Source organism: Lichenostomus cassidix, chromosome 13, assembly GCF_008360975.1.
Source record: "Lichenostomus cassidix isolate B80296 chromosome 13, HeHo_3.0, whole genome shotgun sequence".
Lineage (NCBI taxonomy): Eukaryota > Metazoa > Chordata > Aves > Passeriformes > Meliphagidae > Lichenostomus > Lichenostomus cassidix.
The window spans coordinates 9707031-9731390 of NC_139494.1; the positions used below are offsets into that span (position 1 = coordinate 9707031).

Here is a 24360-nt window from a genome sequence, read left to right on the forward strand (position 1 = left end):
ATAACAAGTCTCATCCAAGTACATTTCAACAAGTCTCCTTCCATCTCTACAAATGAAGCAACCTCAGTTTTATACCACCCTGCTTGCATAGGAGCTGGTTCCAGCTGCTGACTTCAGACACAATTGCACGGGCCTCCTACAACTTACTTTTAAAGATTACAGAAGAAACAAAAGGATTACAGGGAGATGCAAGTCACAGAAACAGCCTGTTGCCCTCGCTGTCTCCTACACGCACAAACACGTCAGCCTCGAGTCTCCATCCCAGCGCTCCCGAGCTGGAGCCGGTGCGGAGCTCAGGAACCTGCATTCACCTGCGCCTGCAGTACTCGCAGTCCCCTCGGAGGAACACCCACACCAGACAGTCCGTATGGGCTGCTCAAATCCTGCAGGCAGACATATTGCAGCCTCTACAAGAAGTGACAGTCCTAAAAGAATAAGGAGCCCCGTTTCCAGACAAACATTTATTTTTACCACCCTCGGAAGCTTTTGCTTAAGGTTTAAAATACGTCATTTGGCTTGTTTTTTAAATTAAGTCATTCACACTAGGCAGGTAACTTTTATGGCACGGGCTCTTCATCCCGAAGTGAAATACACGGAAAACACATCCTGCTGTTTTTTGCCTTGTGCTTTTAGCAGTCTCCCTCGATTATCCTGCCCTGCCCGGCGATCCCCGGTGGGAACGACGAGGACGGAGCGGGGAACAGGGGACATGGGGACCGCGGCCCCACAGCCCCGGCCGCTCCTGCACCCCCGCCGGGCTCCTTCCAGCCCCACACCGTCATTCCATAGCGGATTCCATGGAAATACAGCCCCGCTGCCACCATTTCGCGGGGCGCGGGTGGATCTCCCGGCTTCACCCCAGGCACAGCGAGCAGCGGCTGAACCGACCCCCGGCTTCCCTCAGGGGAGGGGAGCGGCACCCCTCCTTCCCGCGGCGCGCCCGGCCGGCTGGGGCCCCCCCGCCGCCGCCGGGTGTCACCGCGCCGCGACACAGCCCCCCGCGCCCCCTCCTTCCCGCACAGCGGGCGGGCCCCGGCGGTGACTTACAGCGCGGGCAAGATGTCTCCGGTCGGCCGACGGCGGCCCCGCTCCCGTCCCCGCTCCCGTCCCTGGTGCCGCTGCTCCGCTCCGCTCCGCCCGCGGGGCCACCGGGATCGGCTGGACGGGCTGGCGGAGCTCCCACAATGCCCCGCGCGCCCGCGCGTCACATCCACCGCCCGCCCCTCACGGCGGGGCCGCCTCACGATCCCGCACGATCCAGCACGATCCAGCACGGTCCCCGCGGTCCCCTCACGGTGCCGCACGATCCACTCACGGATCCCCTCACGATACCCCGCGGCTGGGCCACCAGAGCCGCGATCCCGGAGGTTCCCAGGGGTCCTCCTGCTTCTCCTCCCGCCCGTGCGGGCTCCAGGCAGCAGCTGGCCCGGCTCGGCTGTTGAAAAGCCCGGTCCCTGCGTGGGGCTGGGCTTTGGCACCGCGGCCTCCGCAGCTGCTCCCGGCCGAGCCATTGTGTACAAACGTATTCGCTCCTAAATGTTCGGGACAGGGAGGTCAAAGCGGGGGGTTCGCGCTGTATTCCTCCCAAGTTTGTTCATGGAGGGAAGAGGAGAAGCAGCTGGATTGTTCTGTGAGGCATTACTTTCTTCCTCATGTTGTACAAAAATGGCTCAGTGCCATTTTACCCAGGCCCCAGATGGAGCCTTTGGAGGCGTTTGTGCATGGGCCACAAAGCTGTCCTTGAGCTCACCTTGCCGGCTTGGGAGCGCTGGGTTGCCGCTGCCCCTGCCGCACGTCCGTGACACACCGAGGGCTCAGTCCCTCTGCCACCTCTGTGACACACCGAGGGCTCAGTCCCTCTGCCACCTCTCCTCTCCTGCCTTCTCCAGGCGCCTCGCCCGCCGGCTGCCAGTGGGAAAGAGGAGCTGCCACAGCAGATCTTGGCTGCAGGACAGACACGTCACAACATACTGCCACTATGTTTACAATGGTGGGACTAGAGGCAGCTGGAGTTTTGAATGTCCTGGAAGATTCCCGGCTTGCTGGTGCTCCCAGGCTCTTGTGCCACTGCCGTTTGAATGGAGCATCCTCTTTCTTCATTACCCAGAGCAGAATACCAGCCCGTAGCCTCCTCCCCAGTGTCCCTTTCTGTTCTTTCATGGGTAGAAGTGTAGCAAGTGACAAGTGGCACAATACTATTACTACCAGAGGGCAAGGAGTTTCTCTCCTGCTCTTCTCATCAACTCCTCTGAGCTCCAGCTCTCCTTATTTTGGTGAGTATCAGCATATCATCACAGTGCCTTTGTCATGCAAATAGAAAGCAGTAAGGAAGGAGGGGCTTTTAAAGGAAAAAAAAAAAGCAGGGAAGTGGAGACAGCCTATGTAAAACATGAGGGACTGGTCTGAGAAATATCCGTTCAAAAAGTGTTTCAGGCATTATAATTGTGGTTCTCTCATCCATCTAAATGGCCAGGTGTGGTCTGGATTTTAACACAGCTAAACTCAGTGTCTCCCGAGGCATCCTTCATTACTTCTCAGTGCTCCACACGGTCAAATGCAAACTTGTCCTGACTGCACTCTAAGTGCTAATTGTACCCTGCGTGTCAAGCAGTGGGGCAGTTTTGCCTAACAAAGGCTCCCTGCTGGATAAGTACTCTGTAGTCCTTGATTGCCCTTAACCCAAGGATGTGGATACAGTCCTTACTAGGCCATCTGCCATGGCTTTTCTTACACCGCTGAGGACACTTTCCCTGGGTTCCTATCCATACACATCATCTCCTTCCCACCTCCCCCTCCTCCTCCTCTTCCTCCTCCACATTGCCCCGCTCCCTTTTTCCTTGCTGGTAGTGCTGCCCACGCAGTAACCTTTTCCATATGCTGTGCACAGCACCCAACAGAGCTGGTCCTCCAGTGCTTGGCTCTTCCCACTCTGTTTTCCTGTTACCCACGCAAGTTTTATTTAAATTTAAAAAAATCCAACAAAGCAAAAAACAAACCCAAACCACAAAACCAACCCCCCCTCCCAATATCTCTGTTCATTTGAGCTGCAAAGGCCCATGTGAAATTTAAAGAACTCACAACATTGTCTAATGGGGTTGATGGAAGGCTGCAAGGGGTAGGGAGCTGTTGGCTGGAACTAGATGATCTTTAAGGTGCCTTCCAACCCAAACCATTCTATGATTCTGCAAGGGCAAATAGAAGGGAAACGAGTGTAGGTAGCTCACTAAGCTCTTCTACTATCATTGTTCATTTGTCTGGTTTGAAGGGGAGTCCATGGATTTTGTGCTTTTGAAGAAAGCCTTCAAAACACAATCAGTGAGAATTTCTGGAGTGGGAGCTGCCTGAGTTTGGGCCTGAACAATTTGTTCATGGAATAGGATGTTAGCATGAAGACTGCTGTTGATAATTTTTAATGTTAGCATTGACTGGCTCACCTCCCACCAAAACACAGATTTATCATATTGAACATCTGCTGGGTCTACAAAGAGTGACCATTTTGAAAGCACACAATGTGTCATGACTGTCTAGAAGTTGCTACAAAAGCCTGTGAAACTACACTTACATGAACTACCTCACTAAAACAAGCCGTGGCTTAGATTTTGTTCTCTTTGCCAGTTGTGCTTTATTTATTTATATATAGAATGATAAAAAGCACCTTTCCAGGGTTCCACTGTCTTTATTTCTAATATAAACTGTTCATGTTCTTACATTCTTTTTCCTCTTATTTAATTTTGACACTCTAATTCTATAATCAATTTTAGCAACCTCAAGGGACTGTTTGCAGAAGGTTCTGAGTGATTGAGAATATAAACACTTGACTTGTTTATGCAGCAGAGGTGGTGGAGAAGGAAATACTACCTGTGAGGGGGCAGAGCAGTGTGGGAAGGGCTGTGGCTGGGAGTAATCCTCTTAAACTTAGGTGTTTTCACTTTGGGATAGCTATCCTGATTCTCAATGCATCACCTCATTTGTCACTGGTATTTGGTTGTTGTTGTATGTTTGTTGGCTATTGAGAACATGTCCTAGGTTACTGCAAGTTGCTGAAATATTCCTTCAGGATGTCGTGTGCCCAGCCAGCAGATCCCTGCTGTTTTTCTTTCACCTTCTCAGGGTCAAAAGAAAGTGCATATTGCTCAGACACAAGTCCTGACAACTGAGATATCCTGATTTTTCAGAACATTTCTTCCTGCCTTGACATTCTCAAGGCGGTGGTGACTCTGGATTAATTGCCAGGTCTGTTGTTCTGCAGTAGAAATGCTGACTGGTGCTGATATGTTATGGTGAGATTAATACTTCCAGAACACAAGAAGTGGATGTCTGGGCTTTCTTCCTGGTAGACAGAGATAAGTTAGTACCAATAACTACTTTGTTCCAAATCTTTATACGCAGGCAACCTCTTATTGTTTTCCCCAAAATGATATTTGTGCACCTTTCTCAAACATATATGGCATTTGTCATTGCTTTCTTTTAGAAAAAATGTCAATTATGGAAATTTTTATCAATGTTTATACCCCCTGTCAGAAAATGTTTAATTGCTTAAAAAATATTTTAAATAAAATGTCACTTTTTTAAAAAAGAAGGCAAACTTTTTTAATTCCTGAACTGGAAAATGAGGGCCACTGTGATAACTACACCTTTTTAACAAATTTTGTAAAATCATTATTAATCTGTAGTTTTGGGATAATATTAACCTGCAATATAATTATTTTCAAAATCTGCTTCTTCTAAATAAAATCTAAGTGCCTTTTGATTTATAAAACCAACAGCCCAATAGCATTATGACACAATGACATAAGGAAACATAAATGCCTCTTTCCCAGCAATATGGGAGAAGAGGAAGAAGTGTGCTTTAAAACAAGCCTGATGCAGCCTGGAGCACCCAAGGAACAGATGCAATTGTCTGTCTCTCCTGTGGTCACAGCTGCTCCCAACATGACCTGGCTCCCAGGTTGTCCTTTAGGCAAATCAGTTAATTCCTTTCTGGTATTCAAAACAGCCTCTTGGCATTGCAGCATTTTTAATGTCAAGTGGCAGGGGAAAGTCCTGCATTATTGTGCAAAGAAAATATTAAATCCAAGAGCTGTGATTTATATTATTAAGTCAAAGAATTCAAAATTACTTCCCATGATGATCAGCTCAATGGTTCCTGGTAGCTGGTGTAAAGCTTGGCAGATAGTCATGTAGTAATAACTCGTATTTTTAATATTTAGTTATTAAATCCCGTTGCTCCACTACATTAATTTTCCATGTAAGCAATAGCTGTAGTTGCCAGAGGGATTTTATATAATTGCAGATGGTAGGAGACATAGTTGGTAATTGCAGAAATGCAGAGGGAGATGTCCAGGAGATGATCTTCTATTAAGATGTGGCCGTTGCTATGGCATACTTTCCTAGCTGCTGTTCTGCATGGGATTGCTATGATGCATCATTTCATAGAAGAGGTTATTTTTAAAGCAGACCCATTTCTTTGCCTGCAAAAGCAAAATCAGATCACCTCTCTTAGGAATATTAATTAAAAAAGCTTCTGTGCTGGACAGCAGACATTATATAGAATATGGTTCATGAAGGAGGCAAGAGAATTAGAGTCCACCATAATAGCAGGCTGCAATGAATTCAGGCATTTTCACATCCATTTCATGAGACAAACCCTACTCCTTAAATGAAACAAAACTTCCCTTACAGATATGAAGATTATTGGCTGTTTTAGCAAACAAAAGTTTACCAGAGGGCGATGTCCTCAGTTTAACCTGAGCTTCATAAATTCATTATATCAGAGACAGCCCATCATTCCTTCTGTTCCTTTTGAAGTATGTTCCCTGCATGGAGGTACAGAATAAGGTGGTGCCAGATATTTGTGATGGACACAGAAGTATGTTCATGTCAAAAGTGCCTAGTGACGTGGTCAGCCTGGCTTTTGCTGAAGGATCCAAAGAGCGCAAGGAATGCAGGAGCTGCTCGATTGCTTTGTAGAAACAGTTTGCATCTCCATCCCTCTTTAGGAATCACAGAATCACAGAATGGTTTGGGTTGGATGGAGCCTTAAGGCTCATCTCTTTCCAGCTTTCTGCCATGGGCAGGGACACCTTCCAGTAGACCAGGTTGCTCAAAATCCTGTCCAGCCTGGATGAACACTTTCATGGATGGGGCAATCCCAGCTCCTCTGGGCAACCTCAGCCAGGGCCTTGCCACCCTCAGAGAAAAGAATTTCCTCCTAACATCCAAAATAAGTCTCCCCTCTTTCAGTTTAAAATCATTCTCCCTTGTCTTATCACTAGGAATAGGACATCTGCCCTTGTAAAATGTTTCCATCCATTTGTTTTATAAGCACTATTTAAGTACTGAGAGTTCACAGTGTGGTCTCCCTGGAGCCTTCTCTTCTTCATGTTGAACACCCCCAGCTCTCTCAGCCTGTCTCTGTAGCAGAGGTGCTCCAGCCCTGTGAGCATCCTCATGAGCTCCTTTGGGCAGGTTAAGAAAACAATCAGGAACTGTAAATTCAGTAATGCTGGCTCAAAAAAGCTATATGGCAGGACAATGGGAAAATTTAACTCAGTAATAGACATGAGTGACAAGTATTGGTGAATGCTCTGCTCATCTTAAAAATCTTCATGTTGGGAAGTGTCTGCACCGTGACTGGAGCACGTGAAGTTTTGCCCATGTCAAGGACAGAAAAATTTTAGAATAAGGAAGAAACAAAGCAACATCTCCCTCTACGGGAACCACCTGTACTGCAGCCCCAGGCTCTGGGCAGCTGAAATCTCCTGCAGCACTGCCTTACCTGTCTGGCCAAGCCTCTGCTGCTCCTGATAATTCCAGACAGGCTGGGTAGGCTGATGGGGAGCAGATGCTGAGGGTGTGAACCATAACTAATTGTTTCTAACTAAAGTCTTGGTTTCTTGACAGCTACTCAGAACCTATGCTTTAAAAGAGTTTACACATGTTAATGAGAAATCCCATGATTATTGCTGGGTTTTGCTTTGCTTTTTTTTTTTTCTTAATAGGCTTTGCACTGTGATTGTCATCACATGTGCTACTTTTGAAGGGGCAAGCAGCATGAAGCTAACAGGGTATCACCAGCTGAACAGGTCCATCCGCCTGTCATGTGCAGAGTCTGTCACTAGGCACAATAAGAATAAGCAGGTGCCTGTAACATATATATTCTTTTGTGTGCATGTGTATTTACATAAAGTCCTACAGTTCATGTCAGGATATGTTATTCTTTTCTACTTGCTTCTTGCTAATTCATCTGATGACATTTTTGTCCATAAAAAATGGCTTATGGAGAGCACTGGGGTGAATGTCATTGAGAAATGGGCCAGGGTATTTGTTTGGAAGTGCTTAGAGGGTCATTCTGAAGCTTGTGGATTAACCAGGCAAGCAGAATTAGTCTCAAGTGTCAGTTGACCTGCCCCACAAATTGAGCTACGGAAAGTCAAGCATTCTCTGGTTGATAGCTGGAGGGAATACTTTCCAAACAATTCGTGCAATATAAATACAGCCACATAAACTGTTTATTGGATAATAAATGAATATGAAATACTAATGCAAAGCAAAATTAATATATTTTTATGCACTGTTTTGAAAAGAGAATAGTCATTGTTTGATGACTTTCTTATTGTACTGATTATTGTCAATAACCCTCATAGCTTGGGAATATGCCTCTTAAATTAATTTTTGATTTCCGTATATGCCATGCACTGAATTCTCAGAGATTTCTGTCCCATTAGTATTGTAAAATTTTTCTACAGTCTGGCTAGTTTTAAGAAAATAGAAGATAGGTAGTTTTATGCTAAATTACCCTTGTCACACATGGAAAAATTTACTAATGCCCAGCATTTTTCCTGAATGCGCCTCATTTTCTTAAACTGCTCTGTAGATTGTTTTTCCACTGAAGCTGCTTTTTAGGTACTAAAATAGAAAATGAAAACTAAATCCAAATTTTCTTTCAATGTATGTTTTTTTAAAAAACATAGGCCTGTAGGAGTCCAAATAGAAGTAAATGTGAACTCTCTGCACCAATTCCTCATTGTTACGTGTGTGCATCATATCCTGTGTGTGTATGTGCAGTTAGTGAAGTCCACTGTTCTACAGTTACTTGAAATGTATCTCTGGAAACTGGATATGGGAAACAAAACAACATCTGGTCACTTAAACCCCTGTTTCAAGCCTTCTTTGTGACATACATTCCCTCTTTTTTAACTGAGAGGAAATTTGTTGCTTCTCCTTAGACCCATTTACATTTCAGAGTATTTTAGGTCTGTTGTTGCCAACATGTTCAAATGTGATTAGTGATTTTGCAAATCAGATCTTTTAGACATGTTTCTATTAAACTGAGCTGTAGAGATCCTTAATCACTTTAGAAAGTCTAGCATGGTATTTTTCTTAATGGGATGTATCATAGATCTTTCTTAAGCCCTTTACTACTGGAAGGGGAGCATCCTTAAGCCCCTTTACCATCTGTATGTGTAGACATGATGCCATTAAGGAGCTCAGCCAGCAGGTGGAGTTTAAATTGCATTTAAACAGTAGTTTTAGACTTTGCTTAAGGCTTTTCCGGAGCTGTGCTACTGGAAATGCCTCTTATGGGCACTTCTGGTTGAGTGTTGGGTCAGTAAAGTTTTGTCACCTGGCTGACTGTTTATATGTAGACCACATTGCTGCTGCAAAGTTGGCATGGGCAGTTTACAACTTGCTTGCCTTGACTTCGGAGTAATGTGGAGGAGTGCTAAATAATTGTCATTATGTGTAAAATAGTCATCTGTCATTTTTATATATACCTGAACAGATGTGAAGGGAGAAGGAGAATTCAGATGAACTCAATTCCCAGTTTAAACTGTTTTATTTTTTGCCTTAATGGCAAAAAATAGGATTAGGATAGGATCAGTGTAGGATTTGATGGCAGTGCTTCACTAGAAGCTGCATTAAGCACTGAAAGAGATGAAAGGGTCAAGAAGTATCTGACAAGAATCATAACACTGCACTGGTAGCAATGGGAGGTAGATGAGAGCAAGGTTTATTGCATCTGTCACTGAGCTTTATTATGAACCTAATGCTGAACAACAGCCAAAGCAAGAGAGACTGGAGCTGGCCAGCCCCTCTGAGCAGGATATGGCTATGGCTGGCATCTGCCTGGGAATGAAGCCAGGCTCCAAGGCTTGTACCTCAATCTTAGAGATGAACTGTGCGGTCTGGCATCATTTTGTCTTGCGCTGTGAGTTCTGCTTTGAGGTTAAAGACTGGAACTCCTTAGTAAGTGCTGCTATGATAAGCTGCTCTGTTCTGGAGGCAGCTTTTGCTGTTATCCAGAAATCAGTGTAAGGAGTGTGTAAGACTGTGAAGAAAAACAATGACAGGATTTGCTTTGGCTAATAGAGTTGTAAGCAGTACTGGTATCCAGGGAAGACCTTATGTCACAATTTTCAGGAAAAAAAAAATTGTTGCACTGTGCTGTGGCGATTTAAAGGTGAAATTTTGCATCCTTTCAGCCAGGAATGGTTGGCAGAACCTCACATTAATGTAGTCTATAAAATCTAGATTTCTACTGGACACAAATCAGACAGAAACATGCAAAGAGGAAAGGGAAAGCAAACCAGATGGGCAGATCAGGGAGTGCCAGGTTACCTTGACTTCCTCTGAGCTATGCAGGAGAAGAAAGGGAATTGGCAGCCATTGAAAGCACATGATGACCCAACTCGATTGCTGCAGAGACAATGCAAATTACAGGCAAAGCACTGAAGCAAATTATACAGACTGAAATTTCAGTTGTAGAGGCTACAAAAAAATATTGCTTTCATCTAAACCAGGTCTGTCCTAACTAGTGGCACTAAACCTGTGACAAAGGACTTAAAGGAGAGGTGCAAAGCAACACAAAAATCATGCTCAAAACAGGTCATGCAGGCTGGAAAAAACTTCTAGAAAAATCCAGATATTTGGAAACATTGAAATGTTTGTCAGATCCTTGCATCTGAAAATAAGCTATTATTCTCAAATCAGTCAGCAGAATGCCTTAGGAGAGAGAAGGGAATAACAGGAGCTATAAAATGAGCATCTCAGTACCCATAAGGGTTGCAGCACTAGGGAGCAGATGGACAAACTGCACTAGACCCAAGTAACATTAAACAAAGCCAGAGCAGAATTTACTACCAAATACCCTCAGTTCAGTGAATACATTTCACCTGGCAAAAAGAAGAATTTTCTCCATGGTAAGTGCCAAAAAAAGGAAAGTTGGCAACCGATGCTGGAGAAGGAGAGCGGCCGTGGCCACGGAGGCTGTCATAAATAATGCTGGGAAGCGTTCCAGGGGGCAGGCCATCCCTGCCTGGGTGGTAAAAAAACCACCCCACCAACCCAAAAAAAAAAAAACCCCCAACCACCCACCCAAAAACCAAACACCCCAACCCCCCAACCCCCAAACCCACCAACCCCCCCACCCCCCACCCCCCCACCCCACCCAACCCAACCAAACACAACCCCACCCACCCCCCCCAAAAACCCAAAAAACAACAAAAACCCCACCCCCCCCCCCCACACCCAAAAAAACCACCACAACACCCCCCCCAAAAACACAAACCCACAGGTGGGCTCAGCCAGCCAGCCCCGGCTTATTCCTGCTGTCTCGCCGACTGCAAAAATTACCAGCGTTTTGCTTGCCACCTTAGAAAACCTCAGCCATCCGAAGGCCTGGATGATGTGCTTTCTGCCATAGCAAAAGGCTGACTCTGCTGATCTAAGGATCTGTTCCAGTGCTGGGTCTCGTGTTTCAGTTTCACATCATCACCCTCTCATGGCTCACCAGGAGGCAATGCTGAATCAGCATCTTACTCCACAAAGACTTTTTAAAGAAAGCTACAAAAAGCAAAGAAAATATATGGCATTCCACTCTTGAAATGGTATACTATAAACAGCCTTTCCAGCCTCTTGGTGCAATGCTTCATGCCTGATGTCAGCATACTTGTGTTCTTCAGTGCTTATGGTCCCAACATCATTATACCTGCCAGGATGGAAGGGAGTTACAGACATAAGGGAAGAAAAACATGCAAAGGATGAAGGTTGAGCTACTGGCAAGCTATAAACCTCCCTAAACTATAACTGGAAAATTCTGCCAAGAATTTTCTTTTTTAATTAAATAAACTTTCCTCATATTTCTGTTGGACTCTATGATCTTAATGGCTTTTTCCAACCTAAACCATTCTATGATTCTATATTATTTTTCCCTTCAGTTTCTAAACAAAATCTAGCTGCCAATGTATGGGGGTATGAGGTCAATGGGATGCACCTGAAATCAGATGGGATTCCACAAGTAATGTGCTGCTTGGATTCCCACATATTAACTGTGGTATTTCCAGTACAATGATTTTTATTTCAGACATCAAAAGAAATGAATAAGCATTAAAAAAAAGAGAAGAGGGAAAGAATTCAAAGTCAAGGACAGTGAATTGCTGTACAAGATAAAAGAGGTGATGGTGAGGTAACACATGATTTCACCTTTTGATTTGCATCTGAACCTCAGTCAATCAATTCTGCAATGAGCTCCAGTTTTACTTGGATTTGCTGTGTATTCTGTGTGATCTTGTCCTTTACTGCCAACACACAGCCACTGAGAGAAAAATTGCTGCTAGAGTATTGCAAAACTAACTCTATTGTAATGTCTTTCAGTGAGGGTCAAACAAAGTTTGGTGATGTTACATTTGCCAGGGTTGAGGAATGTTTGGACAGTCACCTCGAGACTGTCACAGAGACTGTTAGAGGAGGCAAGCGTTGTTTTATATATGTACCAAAAAAATGGCAAATTGCAGTGAGGCTGGGGAGAGCAAGCCTTCACTTCATTAGTCAGTAAATTACGACAGATGGTTTTAAAATGACTTCATCAGCAGTGAGGCTTTGTTTTCTGCAGAGATCCTTGCCATCACCTCAATCCGAAGACAAAGCAGACAGTGGGGGTTTTATTATTAGCACATCTTTGCTAACTTCTAGCAGTCAGAGGGAATAAGGAGGGAGGAATCTAAGACTGGGAAACGGCCATGGAAGGGGATTATAGGAGACCATCACTTTGGTTTCTGGAAAATTCACCATTTTTTATTAAAGGACCGTTGATTCTGTCCAGGAGCTCCTGTTCTTGCATTGTGTAGCTTTAAACGTTCAGGAGACCTCTGGTAGCTCATCACCAGGGTCTGTAGTTTTTTTTAGGTTATTCTCCTCAGGGTTAAATGTTGCCCTCCTGCTACAAAGAGCAGTGTGGTTCCTGTGGTTGTGCCATGCCCTGTGCAGCTCCCCTGCAGATGGCTGTGCTGGAGTTTGCTGTGATACACACACAGCTCTGCTCTGCCACACTCCTTTCTTTAAATCCCAGAAACAGCTCCACGGCATGAAAACAGTTGTTCAGAAGGCAAAAGGCACCTGCCAGTTTTTGTTTTCTGGCTGGGGTAATTACTGGATTAAAATGAGGAGGCTGTTGTTGGTTTGCAGTGTGTAAGAATTGCCATAGACTGTTTTGAAGAGGGGCTTATAGCAGGGGAAGCAAAGGGGTAGAACACTGCAGCTGGAACAAACAGGTTTGAGCTGTTGAGGCTGCAAGAGGCTTCGTCAGAAGAGAGTTTGGTGATTTTATCCAATAAAGGCCTCAGACATACATCCTGAAGATGTGTATTTTCTCATTAGGCAGTACTTGCAGTGTATCACATGAAGTATTTATTATTTTGCCTTATAATGGTATTTGTCAATGCTCTGGATTGTGTAAAACATGCTGAAGGAGCACATTCTCCCTGGCTCCTGGACTACCATTATCCAGACAGTATTAGCTGGGCTAAATCTGTTTTTCCAGAAGGCATACACAAGACATGGAACTATATTACAACATTTAAATATACAACCCAAATATCTCTGTTTTGGTTATCAGAGAAGCTTTCAGCTATAAAAGAAGAATTAATGTAATTAAACAAAAATTCAGTGTTAAGATCATAGAGAAACTTGCAGGGAATATAGCAGACTGTGAAGACAACCTCTCCACAGGGCAGTGATGTAGTGTGATTGTGTCTAGGACTTAATCTGTACTTTCAAGAAGAAATAAATCCTGAATGTAGCTACAGAGCTGCCAGGGAAATGGAAATGAAGGGATGCTGGAACAGTTTCTGCAGGGTCTGGCAATAAATAGTAAGAGGATTAGAAAAATTATGATTAAGTCCAGTATTTTACTGCAGGTGTAAGGGTGCAGGAGGGGGGAGTGGCATGACAGAAGGTCATGTCCCATGCACAGCCAGCATGCCAGGAGGTCCCTGGTTTGATCAAGAGCTTAAAATAGTTGAGACCCACTCAGCTCTTTCTCTTTTTCAGTCAAGAGAGGCTTCACTGCAGGAGGTTTCAAGTTTCATCCATTTCATGATTTGGTTGATGCCCATATATGAAATTATTAGGAATATGAGCTGATGCTGTCCACATCCAGCTGGTGAGTAACAGAGTTGGGATTTTTATTTCTGGGAAGTAGCAACCTTTCCTCATGAGCCAACTCAATTCCAGCCTGTGCATCTAAAGTTTTCATCAAAGAAGTTTGGATAGGAGACAGAGCTGGTGCCAGAGACACTTGTTATGGTTTCAGGCAGCTGATAGCAGGATAATGCATGTGCAGCAAAGATTTTCGGATAGATGTCAGGAAAATATAGGGGCAAACTGATTTGTTAGAGAAGCAGAATTAGTCCAAGTCTTCTCTTCATACTCCCAGGAGCGCTGGCTTTCAGGGTCACAGTCTTTCTCTGATGGCAGGAGGGAAACCAGACTGTATTTTCCTAATGAGAAAGTGAATCTGGGAAGACATGTTGCAGTTCCACCTTTCAGTACACAATGGTTTCAAGACACAGCCTTTTTAATTACTGTGGCTTGACTGCTTTGCCACACATCATTGTGTTTTTCCAGTTTGGACTCAGGAAGACTAAAGTAAACCAAAAGAAGTCAGGCCAAATTTGTCCCTCCAAAGAGACAGTTAAAAATATTTAACCCAAAACATGTCGAGGTTTACGTTAAATGTTGGAAACAAGTGAAAAGCAAAACAGAACAATATGAAGGACAATGTGAACATCTCTAAATAGATGTTTATAAACTCCAGTGACTGGCCACATGTGCTGTCCAAGAGGTCAATCTCCTCAGATGGACTCCAGGTTTTGAACTCATCAAAGTCTAAAGCTCTAGGACAAATGTCAGTGAAAAGAACTTATTTTGGTGTGGTTGCATTTTTGGGCTGACAGCAAAGAGAGTCGACAGGGAAGAGTAGAGAAGTTTTAAATTGTCTTTGATTAAACTGGCTTAAAAAATATAAATAAGCAATTATACTAATTAGAAATATATGGCACTGAGTTGTCCATTTGGGGTAAACTGGCACAGCTCCACAAAAATTACAGTTCTGCACCCTTAGACACCAAGATAAAATCTGGGGATGGTATTTAACCCCAGTGACACTGTGAAGGTCACAAAGCAGCCCTGTTAAGGAGATATTCTGTGTTTGGGATGCAGGTTGTATCTCCCCCATCATCACTTCCCAGGTGTGACTCCTAGCGCTGTGTGTTCAGTCACTGCTCAGCCCTGCTGGTGAAGCCTTGCTGTGCTGTGAAGGCACCAGCAGGGCTGTACATTCCCTAATAGGCTTTGCTTCTGTGAGAAGAAAATTACAGCTCTGACTTTTATTATCACCTAACCACCACCTCTTTTTCTATGATTCATATTGCTTTAAGAGATTAGTTTTCTTTACCATTTAACCTTTCTCAATATTGCTGCCTGAACCAAATTTATGTCTTGGATAAAGCTATGTCCTCCTTTTATTGAATCCAGGTACTTTTCATAATGAAACTAGGGTCATGTGATCTTTGATTGTGGTACTTTAAATTCTTTATTGAAAATGTATATTATATATTTTTATGACATTAATTAAATGTCGCAAAATAAATGACAGCATAAAAAATAATTAATGTCTCTGTTTGGCTCATTATCTCTTTGGATTTGATTTGTGTTCAGAGCTGGAAATTCATCTGATCCATATAGATTTAGATGTTTCAGAGTACTGCCTCATGGCAAAATTTAGGACTGAAGAGAGAGGGCTCATTTCATGAGTGTGGTACTGTATTTTTTTATTTGCTTGCAAGTTCCTTGGGTAAATTGCTTTCTCCTCTATACAGGATGTTATTCCACCTTCATCACCAGAGAGTGTCTGAGTGCCTTCCAGCTAAGCATTATGTGATCCAGCTAACATCTGCCATGCTCATTCTCTCTTTCATCCTTACCCCGACGTGTGCATGTTTGGTTGTTGGGTTTAGATCTACGTGCTGCCATGTGTCAGTGTTACAGAAAGTCATATGTGCATCAAACACTCTTCTAAATAACTTGCATATTGATCCTGCAAGACCCCTCTGGTTTATGGCCTGAGATTCCGAAAACTGAACTGGAGGTACAAAGCTATTATAATCTTGCAAGACAGAAATAATTACAAAATCCATCAGGATTTCATTATCTTTATGTATATTTTTCTGTTATTCCAGCATCTTGGAGATCTTTAACCATGAATTAGAGTGTTTGTATGAGAAGCTGTAATTTGCAATCTAATTATAAGACAAGAGATCGTGTCTTTTGATACATTAAACCACCTTAATACAGAAAAAGGATGCAATTGCCTATTAAATCTCATAGAGAACTTCTAAATGTCAGTAGAACTAGATTTCTGTTAAGTCTTGCAAGCAATTCCTGTGTGGGTATTATTATTAATAATAATAATAACATTGGTTTTATTATTCTTCAAAATAATGGTGTGCTGTACAAACACAGAACTACGCCCAAAAGGTGTTTAAAATCTCTTTCTGGTGCACAGCAGGGAGTTCAGGTGCTGCTCAGATTCTGGTTCAAACCCTGCTTAGGGCTCCATGAAAGAAACCATCTGATGAGGTATTTCAGGGGAATGTGGAAGCACTTGAAAGACAAGTCCAGTGTTGGAGGACGATTGACATTTATTGACTTCCTGCACCATCTAGTGGGGATTAAAATTAATTGCTCTCATTTTATGAAGACTCTAAACTGTTCAGGATGCCCGTGGCTTCCTCTCCCAGGCACTGAGAAAAGCACTGGAGGAGCCAGTTCTCGTTTTCCTTTGCACAATGGCACCAGGCTTCACTGGGATCATCAGTGCCACCCAAGACAGTGAATAACTGTCTCATCCAGTGTCATACAGTGATCAATCCACCTGAATTAAGGCCAAGAGGAGCACTAGGAAGGGCAGACCTCAAGGAGCAGTACTGGTCTGTCATTGAGCTGTGGGCATAAGCAGGACTGTGGAGTCAGGCAGATCTCCTGGCCATGGGAAGCAGAGAAAATATCTGCATACAGTTCTGATGGGCTCACATTGGGGTTGGCATGTTGAGATGAATTTCAAGATATCTGAGTGTGATTCCTCCCTCTCTCTCATGACCTGGCTGGAATTAAACTCTGAGACTGTCTTGAGTGAATAGGACTTTGGAGAAACACTTTTCATCCCACATAAAGTTTTTAAGTTCCTCCATAAACCACAGAGGTGGAGCCAAGATCTGATTCTACCCGTGGAAGTAAAATTCATTGCTGTAACCTTAATATAAGGCATTTCCTTGAACATAATTTGCTTAATTGTCAGTGAACAGGATGGCATTAGGTGATTAAACTCCTAATTTTCTGTACAGGAAACAGGAGCAGCTTTTTCTGTTGCTGGGCAACACAGATATGCTTTGAAATTTGGTTAAAGTAGCAAGGGATAAACATTTTTAAATAGACATGATATCCTGACAGAGGCAATCCTGATTACTATAAACAGCCAGGAGGCTGGGAAATCCCACCTACATAATATAGTTTATGAATTTAAAAATTGCTCAGGCTAACTCCAAGGGAGGAATATAAAGAAAAGCTTGAAGAAGCAGACAGAGACCTCCTCCCCTGAGAAACAGCTCTAATTGTTTCCATATGACTGTGTTTGTTATTCCTGGTGCAGTCCTGGTTCAGTCCACCCATTACCCTTCCCTTCTCAGAGACTGTTGGCTGGGCATGGTTGTTCATGTGCATATGTGTGTCATTATAGCAGGAAAGGAGTCACACTCTGCTGGGAAATTGGTGCATCAGAGGCTGGAGTTTGTCTGTGAAAAAGGTTCTTCACCACAGAATTTCTCCCTTTCCAGACCAAGGCTTATCTTGACCTTATTTCTTGAGAAATAGGGACCGAGTGGATTTGAAATGCTGCCCATGTAGCTTGGAAGGTCTTCTTTTAGCTTCACTTCAACAGAGTCCCAAGGAGTTCATTGACCCATAAGGAGCTGAGCCCTGCAGAGACACCTGCTCATCTTCCTCCTCCTTGAGAAAGTCCCAGCAGTCCCTATGAGATGTAATGTTGACATGGACTCTGGGAGCCTTTCCTGCTGTGGTCAGCTTTTTCGCATGACAGAAATCAGACAGGACAAAGACCTGAATGTGGAGTTTGCTTTGTTTTCTCCTTGTGAGTGCAGGATCCTTGTTTTTCAACATTAATATCACACTGGTAGAACATCATTCAGTTGTTGCTGTAACATCCCATTCTGCCTCCTAGTTTGCAGTGGCAGGATTTCATGTAGCTTTGTTGCAGGTTTTTATTTTTTTCTACTTTTTTGCTTTTTGGTTTGACACTGACTGTCACTGACACCTACTTCACTGCTTTGTCTGAGAGCTTGGAAAGATCTGTTGCCTTATCTTGATGTGAGAGGTAACTGGTGTGTAAAGTCTGTTACTGAGCCACTAAAAATACACATTCCAGCTGCCACACTGTTGCTCTTCAGACACAAACTATATGACTGTTTTAAAATAGTGTTTCCTTTAAAAGCCCACATCGCAACATGTCAGAGCAAATATCTTCCTTAAAGATGGTACTGCATTCACATTGACCGCCACAGCATTTTTCAGCTCTAAATAATTTTAAAGCTGGTGGAGAAAGTCTTATTTCTCCCCTCCCCCAAAGGCAAAGGGCTTCCACCACAGAAGTGTGATGTGACATTTCCCCGTGCTTGGGATGGAGCAGCAGTAGATGTTGTTGGAACTCCTGTCTCATGGGTCCCATCAGTAAAAGCCAACAACACCTTCTCTGGAGAGGTCTCCTGCTTTTGGTATTGACAGCTGTCTGTAAACACAACCCCTGCCTGGTGAGCACAGCAAGCTCCCTGGTCTTAATAGTTTTCAAGAGCGTCAGAAGCCGCCTAGCAAAGCATCTTCCTAGGATAAAGAATCCAGTTTTTATAGACATTTGTGACTATTCATATTTAAATTCACTGAGGAGAAAAGAGGGATGTCAGCAATTTTGGATGAATCTTATACTGAATTCACTTCTTTTCCTTTCAGCTTTTTTTTTGCAATAAATTTTGCCAAAAACATACTTTAATTGTGAGCATTACTTTGACAGATCTGTCAGAATTGCAAACAGAAATGACGGCAGATGTCATGCTGAGCATGTGAAAATGGAAATTCCATGAATATCCCTCTTAAAAATCTGGCTTTAAGGACTTGGTTTACTTTTATTTATTTTATTAATTAATCCAGGTGATAAGAGACTGAAAGTGCTGCTTTGAAATGCCCCCTCTTGTCTTTCTCCACTCAGCTGTGCCCATGCACTTCAGCCCTGATCATCTTTTCTAATTCATATCTGGCCTTCTTTGACAAATTGTGGAATCACAGAATGGTTTGGTTTGGAAGGGATCTTGAAGATCATTTCTTCTCAACCCCTCTGCCATGGGCAGGGACACCTTGCACTAGACCAGGTTGCTCAGAGCCCCATCCAGCCTGGCCCTGAGCGCTTCCAGGGATGAGGCAGCCACAGATTTTCTGAGTTTGTGCCAAACTCAGGTATTTTTGCTGCTGAGACTGCTGACTTTGTCACTTAGTCATGACCCCAGTAAGCACCATAACCTCTTTCCAACCCCAAAATGAATAAAAATTAAAGGTCCCAAACCTGTCCTGTTTATACTTTGTGCTTGAGCTTAGGAGTTTTCTTGGCTTTGTTGTTCATTGCTTTCTACAGTAAGATTGTCTGTGTACCTTAATGCATCTGTCCAGCAAATACCTGCAGACATTGCTTTCTTTGCTTCTGATTTTGACTCTGATCACAACTGTAGCAAAGAAAAAAGCCGCTCTGGAACTTAGGTGGGTGTTAATAACTAATGGGACCCCAACAAATCTCTTGAAATACAAAGGTGGGTCAGATGAATGGTTTGTATATAAGTAACTCTCGGTGAACCATCAGGTGGGAATTAAAATTTAATTTAGAATGTACTATCACTGCTGCAGTGGTGGTGGTGGTGATTTACTTGATTGACTGCTGGTTTCTTTCACCTTTGCGAGCCTTAGGTTTTTACTATCTGAGGAAATTAAGGCTGAATTGCAGCAGGAAATTCCTTGTACCCAGGTGTTTCTGGTTATCCGATGAATAACTCGGCTGGTGGGGAGGCGAGGATTAGGATGGGATGGTTTGGAATCTAAATGATTCTCATTGCTTAGTACCACACATTGGCATTCTGTCAGCCCTGTATTTGTTCTCAGCGAAGGATGGGAAAATCCTCCTGAGCTGGGCAACAGGTCCAGCAAGCAGCGATAATTCCATTGTTCTCTTTCAGCACTAAGGATGGAAAACTGGTTTTATTAGGTTGTCCTGATTTAATGCACTGAATTTAAAAATCACTATTGAATTCTGTTGGGTTGTGATTTGAGTTGCCTTAATAATGCAGTGGTCTACTCTTCTGCTTCTGTTCTCCAGCCTGACTTTGTGTTATTTTCCTTCCAGATGAAAGCAGAGAGGGCCCAACCTCAGTTCCACTGACTTTCTGGGAGATGGATCAGGCTGAAAAGGTCTCGAAGTGGCTGAGCTGCTCTTTTGTGAGTGAGCACAATCAAAACCAGTGTTAATTGAGGGACTGATGACCCTTTGCTGAACTGTGGTGGTGGTGATAGGCTTCATAATTCAGCTAAGTAGATGAATAAAGAAAAAATACACCTGCGTGAAAGTAGTGCTTTCTGACCTTAAATTTCATGATGCAATGGACATACCATGCAGTGGCAGGCCAGTTTGATTGGCATGGAAAACACACACTGATTTCCCTTCCTTGCCCAGCTTTGGGAATGCACTTCCCCAGTGCTGTGATGCTGTGATGGAGCTGTTCCATTAGCTAGTGGCAGCTGTGACCTCTGTGCTCTGCATGGCCCATTCCAGGGGTATGCAAAGGTTACACAAACACAACATTTGCTGTCTGCCCTGGGCTCAGGAGCCTCTGAACTATGAGACCTTGGTCAAGAGATCCTTCAGCAAGAGTGGAATAATCAGGAATAAATCTTTTACCACCTCAATACACTTCTCAAAATGTAATAATGCTCCATTCCCACTTCAGCTGCTCATGAGAAATAAAGGTATTAAAAGAGATTGAAATGTCCTTTTGTTTTCCCAAAGCTGAAAAGCCTGTGTTTCATGTACTGCAGGGAAGCCAGCAGCCAATTCTGTGAGCTGCTGTGATGTGCAAGCTGGCAGCCAGGCTTGGAAAAGAAACAGTGAGGGAGCAACAGATTTATTTCCCCAAGCCTCCAAAGCTCTAATTCCTGCAGACTCCTGGGCTCGGTTGCATTGTCAAAGCTAAGTGGATGGAAACAGGACCATTTCCCTTCAGCAGTCATTAAGGAAAATTATTTCAGATTATTCAGGGTTTGAGGTACTGCTGCAGCAGCCTAATGGAGTGATAACCAGTTAGATCTTCCTGGACTGCACCAGCAGACACAACCCAAGTTTGTAAAGCACTGAAAGTATCAGTTCTCCTTCAAACTGCAAATGGAACAGCCCCAGAATAGAGTAAATCTGTGCAAACCGTCTTTGGTGCCAAATGGAAATGTAATTTGCAGGCATGTCTCAGCAGAGAAAGTCCTTTCCTACAACAGAAGAAATTCAAGCAGCCACATGGAAATACTTTAATTTCAGCATTAACCATCAGAGGAGATGGCTGTTGCAGATCATGGAAGCCAGGTAATTTAGTTCTGTACTTCGAATATGTGCAGTGCCAAGAAATATTAGGAGATGTGGAATGTTTAATGCAGCCCTGCACCATCAGTGCTGCAGAGTCAGGAGAGGAACCAGAGCAAATCAGCTTGCACTGAGCTGATTGATACCTTCATGGAGCCACAGCACAATATTCCAGCTGGGAGCCGGCTTTGAAAAACCTGAGCTTTGCTGTTGGCCTCTCAGTCATGAGATATAAAATGAGCCTGGATGTTGCCACCTTCTCCATGGTGTGATTCTGACAGCAACCTGTGATTGCCAGGGGGTGAGGCAAGGAGCTGGTGCCCCCTTCCAGCCTTCAGCCCTCCCTCCCTCTCTCAAACTTCCCTACCTCCAAACCTGTGAATTCAAATAGCTCCAGGGTAGGTGGATTTTTCCACCCCGTTCCAGGTCTAATTTCTCTTTCAAACTAGTACCGTATATCTTTCCCCACCTCCCACTTGTCACTTTATGGCTTGCTGGATCTGTTTCCTTTAATGCTTGAAAATATACAGTTAAAATCACTTTAAAATTTACTAATATGCCTTTTTATTTGAAAGGCTTATTTCCCTGAAAGGCTTTCCCAGTCTTATATGAGGGCATGCTCTCTAATATTAAACATTTTTTTGTTAAAAATGGGTGCACATATGTTTGATATTTAACTCGAAACAAATGGTGAGAGTGGAGAACATAAGCAAAATTACGCTTTAGATAGCTATAAAAGGTCATTTTTGCTTTAAACTACAAAGGATGAATAGGGGCATATGACACACATAATAAAGGCAGAGGTAGGTTTAAAACACCCTCAGGCTACTCTGAGGTCAGCTGTTAGCTTACAAGAAAAGACACATTTTGCCCCTCTTTTTTTTGCCACCCAAAACTGTGGAGTAGTAAGCTGGGATCTGTGTGCAAGGAAGATCACTCAATCCCTATCTTAAAACCCATCACATTTTTTCTCTATCATTTTCCTAAGGGATATTGAACTCTCAGGTCTAATAATTAAATAATTGGCTCCAAACTAACCCCCCTCTCTTCCTGGGTGAAAAGTGGAGGAGGATTTAGCTTGTCATGCTGAAGAAACCACTGCTTGTGCTCTGCCATATGATGAGAAATTTCTCATTATCAGGCATCTACATGATCAGCAAAAATTATGTGTGTTCCTTTCTGGTGTGGACAGGAGGGTTTCTGCCAGAGATGCTGAAGAGGAGCAAAACTTGCTCTCCCTGCAGTGGTTCTAGTGCAGCAGCACTGGGCTGAGTAACTGGGTTTGCTTTGGGTTGTGGATTTAGCCTGTGCTGGGCTTTTTGGTCAGGGCTTGGTTTGAAAACTGCCCAACACTCCCTGTGAATTTTGAAGGGGAAATGAAGCGGGAAATGAGCCATTTCTCATTTAGAGCTGGCACATGACCAAACCAATGGGAGCAGATGAGATTTCCAATAAGACCTCTCTGAAAGGCAAAGGGAGGGTAGAGACAAGACTCTGGTTGTAATCTGGCTCCAGCCATCTGCTCCAGAAGCATAGGGAGTACAGGGCAGGGCATGACTAGCACCTTGTGCATAAATGTGACATGGAAACTTCAGCTCAAATTTGGTCATCAGGTAGATTTTGCATCTGCCAGAACATCTTTTCTGCTATTAGAGACAGATTAAGGAAGAAATATGGAACAAGAAGGTTAAAACCTTACTTGTAGCTCCATCCCTCTAAGGCTTATTTGAAGCCTTGTACTTGTTTCTGTACTGAAGGGGCAGAGTTGGAGTCTTACTTTTTCTTTGCAAAGTAATGCAACTTTTTAATTGATTTTCCCCTTCTCCCCAAAACACAAGTAGGTCTTTTATGCTGGTGGGAGTTGTTTGAAGTTGATTAAATCCTATCGGCAAATCATGGGGAATTTTTAAATTTTAAACATGAGATATGTAAGCACATTTAAAGCATTTGGAGCAGAAACTCAATGCATTTTCTGATTATTCCTGAGCTTTGTACTTCAATCTGTAATCACTAGAAAGCAAATTGTCCATAGCTCCATCCCACAATATAGAGGATATTAATGGGAACCAGGTATCCTCCTTCAAAGGAACAGGACCATCAGGGATCATATCTGTTTCTCATGTTCTAGAAAACATTTCACAGGTTTAATGATTACTCAAAGGAGGGGAAAAAAATCTGGACAATAAATTCAGGAGCTAGCTCAGTTACATAGAGGTACAGACACATCCCCTGGTTGAAATTCCTCTGATTAAAGCCCAATAGTCTGTGCTTTATCACACCAGGCACACGAGCTTCCAGCTGCCAACATGAGGGCACGCTGGCAAACAGCCGACCCAGCTGCTGTGGTGACAGTGCCATTGTAAACTTTTATTTTTTATGCTCAGCGTGTATTGAGAGTGATCCCTTTGTTCCATATGGCTTCCATATAGTGACACTGCATCCTGTGTAGGAGAGGTCAAGGAGTGGATTATCAGCAAGTGTTTCAAGTCAAGAATGAAGGGAGCTGGCAGGGCAAATCCGCACAAAGCCTGTTCTGTGCTTCCCATCGCTGCGGTGACCTCTGGGTTTCGGTGTCTGTGTGTTCCCCCCTGCTCCCTCCATGGCTGAGCACAGCACCGGCCAGCGTGTTAGCACAGCATTTCCCTGGAAGGTTTGTAGAGGCAGAAAGGGAACAAAAGCAACCCTGAAAGGCTGGCTGAAATGTTTCGTTCCAAGCAGGGAGGCCAGGAGCAGGGAGGGAGCAATGCAGGGAAGGATGTGCTCCCATCCCCATCTCTATCCCCACTGCCCTTGGAGCTAGGTGCTGTGGGTGGGTGTCACGTTTGCTCTCTCACAGTCACCTGGAGCCTCCCCAGTTAGCCAGGACTGATGATAAATGATGGAATTGGCTTGGAACCCTTGGATGGATCCCATTGGGCCCCATGGATCTGTGTGTGCCTAAGTGCTGTAGAAGGTCACTGCCCATTTCCTATGTTGGTAGGTATGCAAAATTCATAACTTCATTTTAATAACTCCTGACCTGCAAGACCTGAGCGATTGTAAACCTCACAGAATTATTACCGGCCAAGTAAAAATTATATTCCATTTGAACATTCCTCATATAATATCCCCACTGCAGCCAGCACTGAAAGGAAAACAGTGTTGCCACGGCTGTTTCTCTGGTACCTAATGAGTTAGCTTTGGCTGGGGATCAGGAGCTTTTGGCCGCTCTAGGTTACATTGACCACTCAAAGGCTTTAGATATTCTGGACTGTACCTTGTTGTTTAATGATATAAAATTAAATTGGGGCTGAGGGGAGGGTAGTCAGCTGGTTACAGCGATATTGGAGAAAGTGCATGCAAACCCT

The 24360-nt window shown here is 43.7% G+C and overlaps 1 protein-coding gene across 5 annotated transcripts in view; it reads right to left on the reverse strand.

Moving 5' to 3' along the window:
* Window positions 1-1202, reverse strand: part of MACROH2A1 (macroH2A.1 histone) — a 42892-nt gene extending 41690 nt beyond the window's left edge. For all 5 annotated transcript variants that reach the window (XM_085073567.1, XM_085073565.1, XM_085073566.1 and 2 more), the window contains exon 1: window positions 1048-1202. The gene's annotated coding sequence lies outside the window, so the exon portion shown is untranslated. The remainder of the gene's footprint in view (window positions 1-1047) is intronic.
* Window positions 1203-24360: the final 23158 nt, after the last annotated feature.